This window comes from Pavona decussata, unplaced genomic scaffold (genome assembly GCF_977016875.1).
Source record: "Pavona decussata unplaced genomic scaffold, jaPavDecu1.1 SCAFFOLD_388, whole genome shotgun sequence".
Lineage (NCBI taxonomy): Eukaryota > Metazoa > Cnidaria > Anthozoa > Scleractinia > Agariciidae > Pavona > Pavona decussata.
In genome coordinates this window covers 44,268-54,847 of record NW_028145760.1, presented here as the reverse complement: position 1 = coordinate 54,847, position 10,580 = coordinate 44,268, and the positions used below count along the sequence as shown (strand labels likewise).

Sequence of the window (10,580 nt, the reverse complement as noted above, 5' to 3'; positions counted from 1 at the left end):
ATGAAATTCACAATCAACTTCGCTTTTGAGCAATAAGGGTAATTACTAAACAGTTACAAGCAATTAGAAAATTGATAGTAAAAGCTTCCGAATGGACCATGTACCGACATAGGTACATTAAATGTAAATTTAGATAACAACAATGATGCTAATCATCATCCTCATCACTCCTTTTGGAATGCGTTTGTAATAAAATATCATGTTTATTCAATAACATTAATTGTATGATACAACGTTATATCTTCTACGGTGTGTTGCAAAAAATTAAATTTTCTTTCGATCAAGAAATCGTTTGTGATTACTTGTTCTGTTGCGCCCTATTACCCCTATAACAAGTAACATGAGCATATATACGCTCAGAGCATGCGTTGCATGACTAACAGTTGACCACTCAGAGCATGCATAATACCACAATCGCGTAATATTCGTGTAGGCTGAGTACCACTTGAGCGTTCAGAGTATGGCAAGGATCAATGATGGACTATTACCAGTTACTCAAAGAGATGCGAGCACGCATGTTGCCAGTAACTCTCTTTGAGTGACTCAATTTTATTGATGAGTAAAAAAATTATTGGTTTACTCATTTCAAGGCAGGAAAGCGTCTAGAGCGAGCACGCATGTCACCAGTAGCTCTTTTTGAGTGACTCAATAAATGAGTCAAAAATTCATTAGCTTGCTCATTTCAAAGCAGGAAAGCGTCTAGTAAGCATCGCAAAACTAAGCTATGGCACATCCTTGTCAGTTCTGTCAGAGAACGTTTAGTCGAACATTTAATAGAGACCGTCACGAGAAGCAGAGTTGTCACAAGCGTCTAATGCAAAACCAAGAGGAGATGAGCAGTCAAAATACTATTAGTGACGATCATTCTTCAGATACTTTTGTTAAAGCAAACGCAGATGAAGGACAACATGTAGGGAATCTAAGTGACGACAATGAAGAACGAGAATATGAATATGATGATGATGATGACGATGCTGATGATATTGATGATAAAGATGAAAGTGATGAAGAAGATGATGACGAAAACGATACAGACGATGACAAAGAAGATGAAAACACGGATAGTGACAATGAGGATGCTGGTGGTGATCCCTGGGAGAAGTTGCGTGGGGAAGCTATTCGTGATCTGAATTCAGTTTGGGAGGAACAGGTCGAAGAGTACATGGTGCAGGGTTTTCGAAAACAAGATGCCGAGGCTCAAGCATCCAATCTGCTTCTTCCTGCTTATAGAAAGAGGCTTCGAACCTTATATCTACATTATCTGAAGTGGTACTGTGATCTTAAAACTGATCCAGTTCATAACAAGGTAATGAAAACGCTGCGTAGTTTTATGGAAGAGGATGAAATGGATTATACAGAGGCGGCAGAGGCAGCAATCACAAAACGGAAATACCTACTGAACAGACTATTTGAATACGAGGATGTGCATAAAGAAAGTTCAGACGGCGAAGAGTCGTTCAGTTACACAGGACAAAAGAGAAAATATCACGAACGTTGCTAGTAGAGTGACAAATGAATTCCTAGGCCGGTCGATGTCTCAATGCAAAACCAAACTAAAATAGTTAGACAGAAAGACGAGGAAAGATCCAACCTGTCCGCAAGCTGTTAGGTTACAGCAATAATCAGGGCAAATGTTCATTCATAGGTTACAGCAATAATCAGGAAAATTATACACCACTCATAAATAGTACATCACGAATAAGACGTAGGAAATATGATGTCTAAAAAACGATTTATCTATCTCTCTCCTTTCATTGCAACCACATGATTATTGTATTGTAGTGTTGTTTCTTCTTTAGACTCTTTTCACTATGTAAGAAACTGTGCGTTTTTCTTTTTGAATTCAATAAATTGTTTTTAATCGCTTGTAATCTTGAGTAGTGTCATAGTTGGGTTCCGCACCAATTTTGGACATCACCCTTTAGCTGACTCGTGTTAAGCACTGCATCTTGCTCTAAACCCAGTGTTACTCTTTAGCGTCAATGAGCAGTATTTTGTTATAATGAGTAACTTTGAATGCTCGGAGCACTTTTAAGAAATGAGCATCATGTGCCGGTCCAAGTGTGTGACTTTTACTCAGAGTAGTATGTGAGTAAGACGGTTTACTCACTTTCTTTAGCAATGGGTGTTGAGTTGCTTCTATCACTTGCAAGTTTACAAAATGAGCATCATGAGGTTACAGTGTGTACCTTTTACTCAGAGTAGTATGTGAGTAAAACGGTGTACTCACTTTATTTGGCAATGAATATTGAGTTGCTTCCATCACTTGCAAGTTTACAAAATGAGCATTATGTGGTTAGAGTGTGTACCTTTTACTCAGAGTAGTATGTGAGTTAAACAATTTACTCACTTTAGTTGGCCATGAGTATTGAGTTGCTTTTATCGCTTGCAACGGGTGATTCATACAAATATGTCGTATCTCAGTGAAGCGCGAATGCTGGAAGTGTAGACTCGATTGTTTGTTCACTTGACCTTTCACTTTGCATGTAAAAACTTTACCATTTTCAGGTAAGAAATGCAGTTTCATTTGAAAAGTTCGAACTAGTAATCGGAAGGTCTTAGGTTCGACTCTTTCTTCTGAGCATGCTCGTGTCATTCACTGAATTTTCAAAAGTTGGACGTTGTTCATTGCAAATACGAAGAAAGCGGTTCTTATGTTTACAAAACAAAATATCACGCACTTTGCACAATGTAGTTACACTTGCATTTGAATGAACGAGTTTTTCTGCGTAAAATAACTTATTGTACACTTCTCATTTCGTTACGACACTGAGCAGTAATGTGATGCGCGCTAACGTAAATTTACGCGATGCGTATTGATGGTATAATTTAAAGTACGAGCATTGAAAGACATCCAAAGGATGCTCCAGTTAATTACCGCCTTCTTAAGTAAGGTATGTTTGTCGCACTTCATGCGAGCGTGTTTCGCACGCGATTGGAAGAGATTACTGCATTGACATAAAATTTACACGATGCTAATTTATGATAGATTAAAATGTGAGAATTGAAACACCTCGATGCCTTAGCTAATTCACGGCTTTCTTAATGAATGTTTGTCGCACCGTTTATTTGAGCGTGTTTCACACGCGATGGAAGAGATTACTGCGCTGAAAAAAAAAAATCTACACCGTGTGTGTTTAGCTGTGTATAATCCAACGCATAACGTGGATAAAGTACGAGAATTGAAATGCCTCCAAAGGACGCTGAACTGTTAATTCACCACTTTATTATGTCACACTATATTTGAAGGTGTTTTATTCACCTACTATGCTTGAGTTTATTACGCTAACGTACAAAGTTACACGATGCGTGTCTAGTTGCAGTTTGACAAGTTTGATTTTGTTTGAATTGCTCTTTGGCATCAACCATAACCCGTTTCGTGAACAATGCACTCTTTCGAATTTTTGAATTTCCTTTTCCGCCCAACTGATGTTTTCATACCTACTCAGACGCAAACCAATGGAGCTTGTTTTTTCTTTTTGTCTTCGCCTGGTTTTATGTCATCGAATAGATTGCGCTTCGTTGAAGTGAAAATTTCTTGTGTTAGAATAACAAAGTGAGGAAACGAATAAACAAGAGAGAACTCCAGTTTCATGATTTTATTGACTATTCGTGTCGCCTTCGACTTGCGTTATTACAGTTTTATCGAAATGTGAAATCGTTTACACGGATTTTTCTGTTCACGGGTGAATATTGTCAAAGGAAAAAAATATTCAAAGCGCATGATTTCGATTTGTGAACCATTCATTCCGAAGGACTTTGTTAAGATGAATTAAATACAGCCCTATATATTTTTTAAGCCTGTTTCTTAGCGTTTAGTGATAAAGTCAGGCAAAATTTTGCTAGTTTTGCGCGTGCTGAAGAAGTTAATTGTTATGTTCTCAATGATGTTTGCGAGTGGACGCTGTCTTAAGTTTACACTGTAGTTTACTAGTTCTCCCGGCTAGTTCTACGCGTGGGAGTTCGTTATTCGAACGAAGGGAAATCGTTTCTTCTTGTTGCTCAAAGAAATTTGCGCTGTCAATTGCATCGTTTTACTTAAGGTTTTATTAGAGCTTTTACGAACAAAACTAAACTTGTTGTTCATTTCTCAAAGCTTTGTGTGCATACAACGCTGTTCATTTCTCACGCCTATTGTTGCAAGCGAACAACATGACTTTTATTTGAATATAAGTAGTCCGTTGTAACATGCGAACAATTTTGCGTGAATTGAAATGTTACTTTCTCTAAATATAAATACCGTTCTATTCGAGTCACAGTGCATATTTTTGTTTTGACACGTTCCTCTGAGGAAGGCATTTTAGTGTGTTTCTAAGCGTGCAGTGATAAACTTAATTTTGTAAATATAACTTTAACTTCATGCTTATAAAGCAGGTTAACAAAAACCAATTACGTTTTTTTTTTGTTCTTGCCTAAACAATTGTTTGGGACTCGCCTATTGTTGCGAAGCGAACAACATGACTCTTATTTGAATATAAGTAGTCCGTTGTAACATGCAACTAATTTTGTAACGTTATTAAATCATGTATAGTAAACTCACAAATATGTTTTCGCTTTCCTTCTGCTGCCAATATTTCTTTTTCTGAAAATTTTAGTTCAGGGAAACGATAGTAACTTAAAGCTGGTTTAACAAAAACGATTTTTTTTTTGCTATTTGCGTTCTTTAGAATTGTTTAGGACTCGAGTATTGTTGCCAAGCGCACAGCATAACTTTAAGCTGAATTTAAATGGTCCGTTGTAACATGCGGATAATTTTGTAAAGTACATCGTGTATAGTAAACTCACGGATTGGCTTTCGCTTTCCTTCTGCTGTCAACATTTTCTTTTCCGAAAAATTAGTTTAGAGAAACGAGGGTAACGCGGCAACGAAATCGGTTGAAAGAAAACAAACAACGCAACTTTCAGTTGAAGGTAAATAGTCCGTTGTAAGAAAGCGGACAATTTTGTAAAGTAAATCGTGTAAAGTAAACGCACGAATTGGCTTTCGCTTTCCTTCTGTTGTCAACATTTTCTCTTCCGGAAAATTAGTTTAGAGAAACGAGGGTAACGCGGCAACGAAATCGGTTGAACGAAAACACTGCAACTTTAAGTTGAATGTAAATAGTCCGTTGTAACAAAGCGGACAACATGACTGTTATTTGAAAGTAAATAGTAAGTAGGTCTTGTAAAGTAAACGCACGATTTCGTTTTCGCTTTCCTTCTGTTGTCAACATTTTCTTATCCGGAAAATTAGTTTAGAGAAACTAGGGTAGCGCGGAAGCGAAATCGGTTAAACGAAAACAAGGTCCTGAAATTGTTTATGTTCACTTTAATTAATTTGTTGAGTAACTAAATTAAAAATAATGTAAGCTGCGGTAATTGATTTATGTTTGCTCTGATTAAGTGCAAAAAAAGGGACACAATTTGTGGTAAGGCTACCTCTCTGCTGTATGTATGCAGTTTTCCAGTCAGCTGTTTTCAAAACACGGGAAAAGACACAAATTATCATGTTTATTCAATGAAATTATTTGAGTTGAAATAAAATATTGTCTGGTGTCCATTTTTGGGGTGTTACAGCTAACAGACTACAAACCGTTGGCTTAAAACTAGATTGACCGGTTTCCTTTTCAACAGTATGACTACCATTTTGAATCCTCAAATCCAACCGGTCTCAAAACCAGTTTGACCCGTTCAATAGTTTCCGTCAGTGATCTCTCATTGGTTCTTAGCACACCCATTGTTCTTTCCCTATATATTTGATGTACTACCCGGATGGTTGGGCGGAATCGTACAGCCAGAACACAGTACACTTTACTCCAATTAATTTACAATAATAAACTTCAAATCATACATACACTTGCATCTCATTAAACCCCTACTATACCCAGACCGTTGGCATCTCATTACACCCCTCCTATACCTAGATCGCTTGCATCTCATTACACCCTTCTCTCCTATACCTACATGGGGTCTTGAATCTATTTGAATACATGAATAAAATTGATCTAGTCATCCCCTATAAACTACTAACTACAAACTCGGCCCGCATGCAAACACTACTGTTTCCCAATCCTTACTTAAAATAACCCAAATAAAAATATGTCTTATACAAAATCCTATAATAGAGAAGTCCAAGATGTTAACTTTATTCCGTATCCAGACTCTAATCTGTTCTTCCAGGGGATGGCCTTTTAGAATATTCTCCCACGCACCAACGTTCTGATGCAGGCCGCCAACCAAAAAATTATCGGGGTCTCTTAATCGAAAATTCTGAAGAACTGGAGATACACCCGACAAAATTACATCTTTCCAAGCGGACAGTGCTGCTAGCCCCTCCAGATCGGGAACCCCGGAAATATTTACCCACTTGAACGACCGTCGCAGTTCAATTTCAAGTGCACGATTTCGAAACTCCATCCACGGGACTAAACGTGAAACATTCCCATTTTCATCAAGCGGGATTACCTTTCTCTTATGTCCCACATACTAACGAGGTGAAGAAAAAGTAGAGTTTAAACAGGGATCACGCAACACGAAAAATGGAAGAGCACCAAACCAGAGCTAGAACAAAATGTTCCTGCCTCTCTACTGATCGAGCTGTAATGCTATTGGCTGACTATTGCCTCTCCTCTTTATTGAAAATAAAGAAATGTCAAATCAGCTCTAATGGTGACATGCATCCCAGACATCTGTAACCATCTGTAACCACGGCGTTTAAAAGACTCAAAGAACTATAGTTCCTTATTACGTTGGATTGAATTGAAGCGAAGTTGCGGTTACAGCGGGTCTAACCAAGGCAAGTAGAACGGTGCCGAGAGAACCCGTCGAAACTTGGCGAATCGGATGTTTGGCCAGCTCAAATTGTTGAAATTTCATCCTTCACTGAACCATCTACATTCCTTGCAACGAAACATATTTTGCCCAATTCAACTCTCACAGACGGAAGTTAAACTTTCGCTGTTCATATAGAACTTGGAAAGTGACTGCACTTCTGAAAATTTTTACGATCACATTTCTGTTAGAACGTTCTATACAATGAGCGAAGCCAAAGAATTCTCTTCCACGTACATTGTTAATATCATTTTCAACGCTTTCTTATGTTATACCGCCATCGTATTGAACAGTATCACAACCCACGCCATAAGAAAAACTTCATCGTTACCAAAACCTTTGAAAACATTGCTCCTGAGTCTGGCTGTTTCGGATCTTAGTGTTGGGTTACTGGTTCATCCTTTATACATCGCGCATCTTGCCATGGGTTTGGAACAATACCCTGAAAATAATGCAACTTTCTGGAAGACGGGTATGGCATTTATAAGAAACGCAAATTTTTTTTCCTATGCTTTGTTCTTTTATACCATCTCCCAAAGGTTGACGGATCTTTATTTCGCGATCATCTATTCCGGTCCCTCGCCTTAACAGAAGCACGTTATCCTAACTGTGGCCTGTTGGTCACCGGGGATTTCAACCGTCTAAACATCGATGGTTTGTTAAACCACCTTAGACTGAGACAAATAGTCAAAGTGCCGACAAGGAAAGAAGCTACGCTGGACCTAATACTCACCAACATGCATGAGTATTATAACCCCCCACAAGCATATTCACCGTTTGGGCTGTCCGATCACAAAGTTGTTGTGGCAACTCCTATGGACGGAAAGCGCAACATTAACAGCAGAAAGGTCACCATGAGGCGTGACTTGCGAACAAGCAACAAGGCGGCGTTGGGCAGATATCTAACACAGATAGACTGGCCCTTGTTGTTCAGCCCCCTGGAGAGCTGTGAAGAGAAATGGCAAGTTTTCCAGGACGTCATACATTCAGGCCTTGATACCATCATGCCTGTAAAGCCAGTCAAGATCTGCACGGCCGACGTCCCTTGGATGAATGAAAGTTTGAAATCTCTTATTATGAAGAGACAAAAGGCGTTCAGCGCATATGGCCCTGACTCAGCTCACTTTAAATGTTTTCGTAACCTTGTCAACCGAGAGAGGAAAATCTGCAGAGGGAAATACTATGAGTCAAAGATCCAGCACCTAAAAGGAGAAAACCCGAAATGATGGTGGGATGAAACAAAACGCCTGGGCGGCCTTAAGACCTCCCACAGCGATTTGGCTAGCCAGCTTAACATCGAAGGATTATCAGAACTGCCTTTCAAAGAGCAAGCCAATGCCATCAATTCCGCTCTCCTCCAACCGCTAGGGGAGAATAAACTACCAGCTCCTCTTGAGCGAATTTCTCTCGAGTCCGACTCGCCCGAAATCTTGAGAGTAACCGAGCAGCGCGTGCAAAGAGCACTGGAAGTCCTTAATCCATCGAGAGCCTGCGGACTGGACAAAATACCCAACTGGCTGCTGAAAGAATACTGTGATTTGATCGCCTACCCCATCACGGAAATTCTGAACGCCTCCTACGCCGAACAGCGTCTCCCTAACATCTGAAAAATGGCTGATGTGACCCCCCCTCGCAAAAAGAAACCAGTGGTCGACATCAAAAGGAATTGAGACCAATTTCCTTGACCCCCTGTATCGCTAAACTGGCGGAGGAGTTTGTCGTGGATGGTTTCGTGAAACCTGCGGTCATGAGCGTCCTTGATCACAACCAGTACGGAGTCATCCCAAATTCCTCAACCATAATGGCGCTAATCAGCATGCTGCACAGCTGGTCCTTAGGTACGGACGGAAACGGAGCCACCGTAAGAACATTATTATTGGACTACCGTAAGGCGTTTGATTTAATAGATCACAGCATACTCGTTAGAAAGTTGCGTAACCAGTGTAAATTACCAGCTAGTATCATCAACTGGATTATAGATTTTTTATCAGACAGGTCCCAGAGGATTAAATTTACATAAGAGTATTTTTCTGAATGGGGCCCAGTCCCTGCCGGTGTACCACAGGGTACCAAACTAGGCCCGTGGTTGTTCGTCCTAATGATTAACGACCTTGATACGAACGCGCAGCAATGGAAATATGTGGACGACACCACAGTGTCTGAAGTAGCAGTAAAAGGCGGAGAAAGTCATGTGCAAGCAATAGCTAACAGAGTAATAAAGTGGTCCCACGAGAACAGGGTTCAAATAAACGCCGATAAGTGTAAAGAACTCAGGATCTCCTTTGTTAAAGAGCAAAGAGCCTTTGATCCCGTTATCATAGAAGGGAAGGAGGTAGAATTAGTTACTAGTACTAAGCTACTAGGCCTTACAATAGCGAACGATCTAACATGGAACGTCCATGTAACTGAGATAACAAAAAGGCTAGCAAGAGACTCTATTTCCTAACTCAGTTAAAAAGAGCGAGAGTTCCGAAACAAGATCTAGCAATGTTCTATGCATCGTGCGTGAGATCTGTGATAGATTATGCAGCACCTGTCTTTTTATCTTGGTGTGTTGGCGCTGACTGTTGACAGATTCTTGGCCATTCATCTTCACCTCAGATATCAGGAGTTTGTGACTCACAAGCGTGTTGTTGCTGTGGTGACCTCAATAATGGTGCTAAGCTCATTGATTTCGTCCTTTCCTTTGTGGACCCCGGAACGCGATACTAGGCGACGCACTAACATCTCTATTCAGATTGACTGTTTGTATTGTACTCATTGGAATACTTTGCCGTAAGATCTATTCAACTGTTCGACGCCACAGAAATGAAATTCAATCCCTACAAGTGCAGCAAGACGAAGGACAGAATCGGGAAATGATGGCGAATGTTGCGAGGCTTGTAAAATTAGCGGTTGGTACATTTTACGTTTATTTGGTGTTTTTGCTTTGTTATTTGCCACGTATGTGCCTGACGATTGCTTTGATTATCTCTGGACATAAGACAACTACAGTGCATCTTGTGTTTTACGCCTTCACGGTGGTGTTTCTAAATTCATCGCTAAACCCTTTGATTTACTGCTGGAAAATGAGACACATTCGACATGCTGTCATTAACATAATGCAAAATATCTTTCCTTGTTATAGTTAAAAGATATTACCCAAAAATATCGGATTCATTTCTTTGCGTATGTATCGAACTTCTTTTCAAGCTCATAAGGAAATGTCCGTGGTTTTTTTGTAATATATTAATGGTTATTTTTTTAGTAAAAGTGGAAGATTTCCTGCGATGTTTAAAGCGTGTGTGAATATGTGTCAACGCTAAAGTGGCAACGGACAGAACCGCCTATGAATATTCACACAATGCAAATTTGTTGTTGATAAAAAAAGCTGAGGTACTGTTTTCAAAGTTGAAGACCAGACGTTAGGAATTGTTATCGTGAGGATATGCTGCGTAAGTGACAGCAGTAGAGCTTCTGCTGGTAAGGCATGAAGTATTACTACTAAGATAGAAGGAAATGAGCAGTAATTCCTGAAGTACTTTCCATTCGTAAACAAATGCCTCAACCTTAAATTCCTAATCGTTATTTTTCCTATTTCCACTTTCAATATTTGTCCGTAGCACAGGGGCATTGCCTCGTTTTTACAAATTCTGCGAGCAAAGGAAAAAATAAAAAGGTAAGCGCTAAGAATTACAAGATCATAAATAAAACAACTCAGCGAATAATTGATTCTCTGCTGATCAAACAAGGTAAAACAGTGGCTGGTTTAAAAAACTAATATTGATGAT

General features: G+C 39.5%; 2 pseudogenes; both read left to right on the top strand.

Moving 5' to 3' along the window:
- The first annotated feature begins 8,908 nt into the window (after positions 1-8,908).
- LOC146451426 (uncharacterized) lies at positions 8,909-9,348 on the top strand (annotated as a pseudogene).
- Position 9,349: 1 nt separating this feature from the next.
- LOC146451425 (adenosine receptor A3-like) lies at positions 9,350-9,941 on the top strand (annotated as a pseudogene).
- The last annotated feature ends 639 nt before the right edge of the window (positions 9,942-10,580 follow it).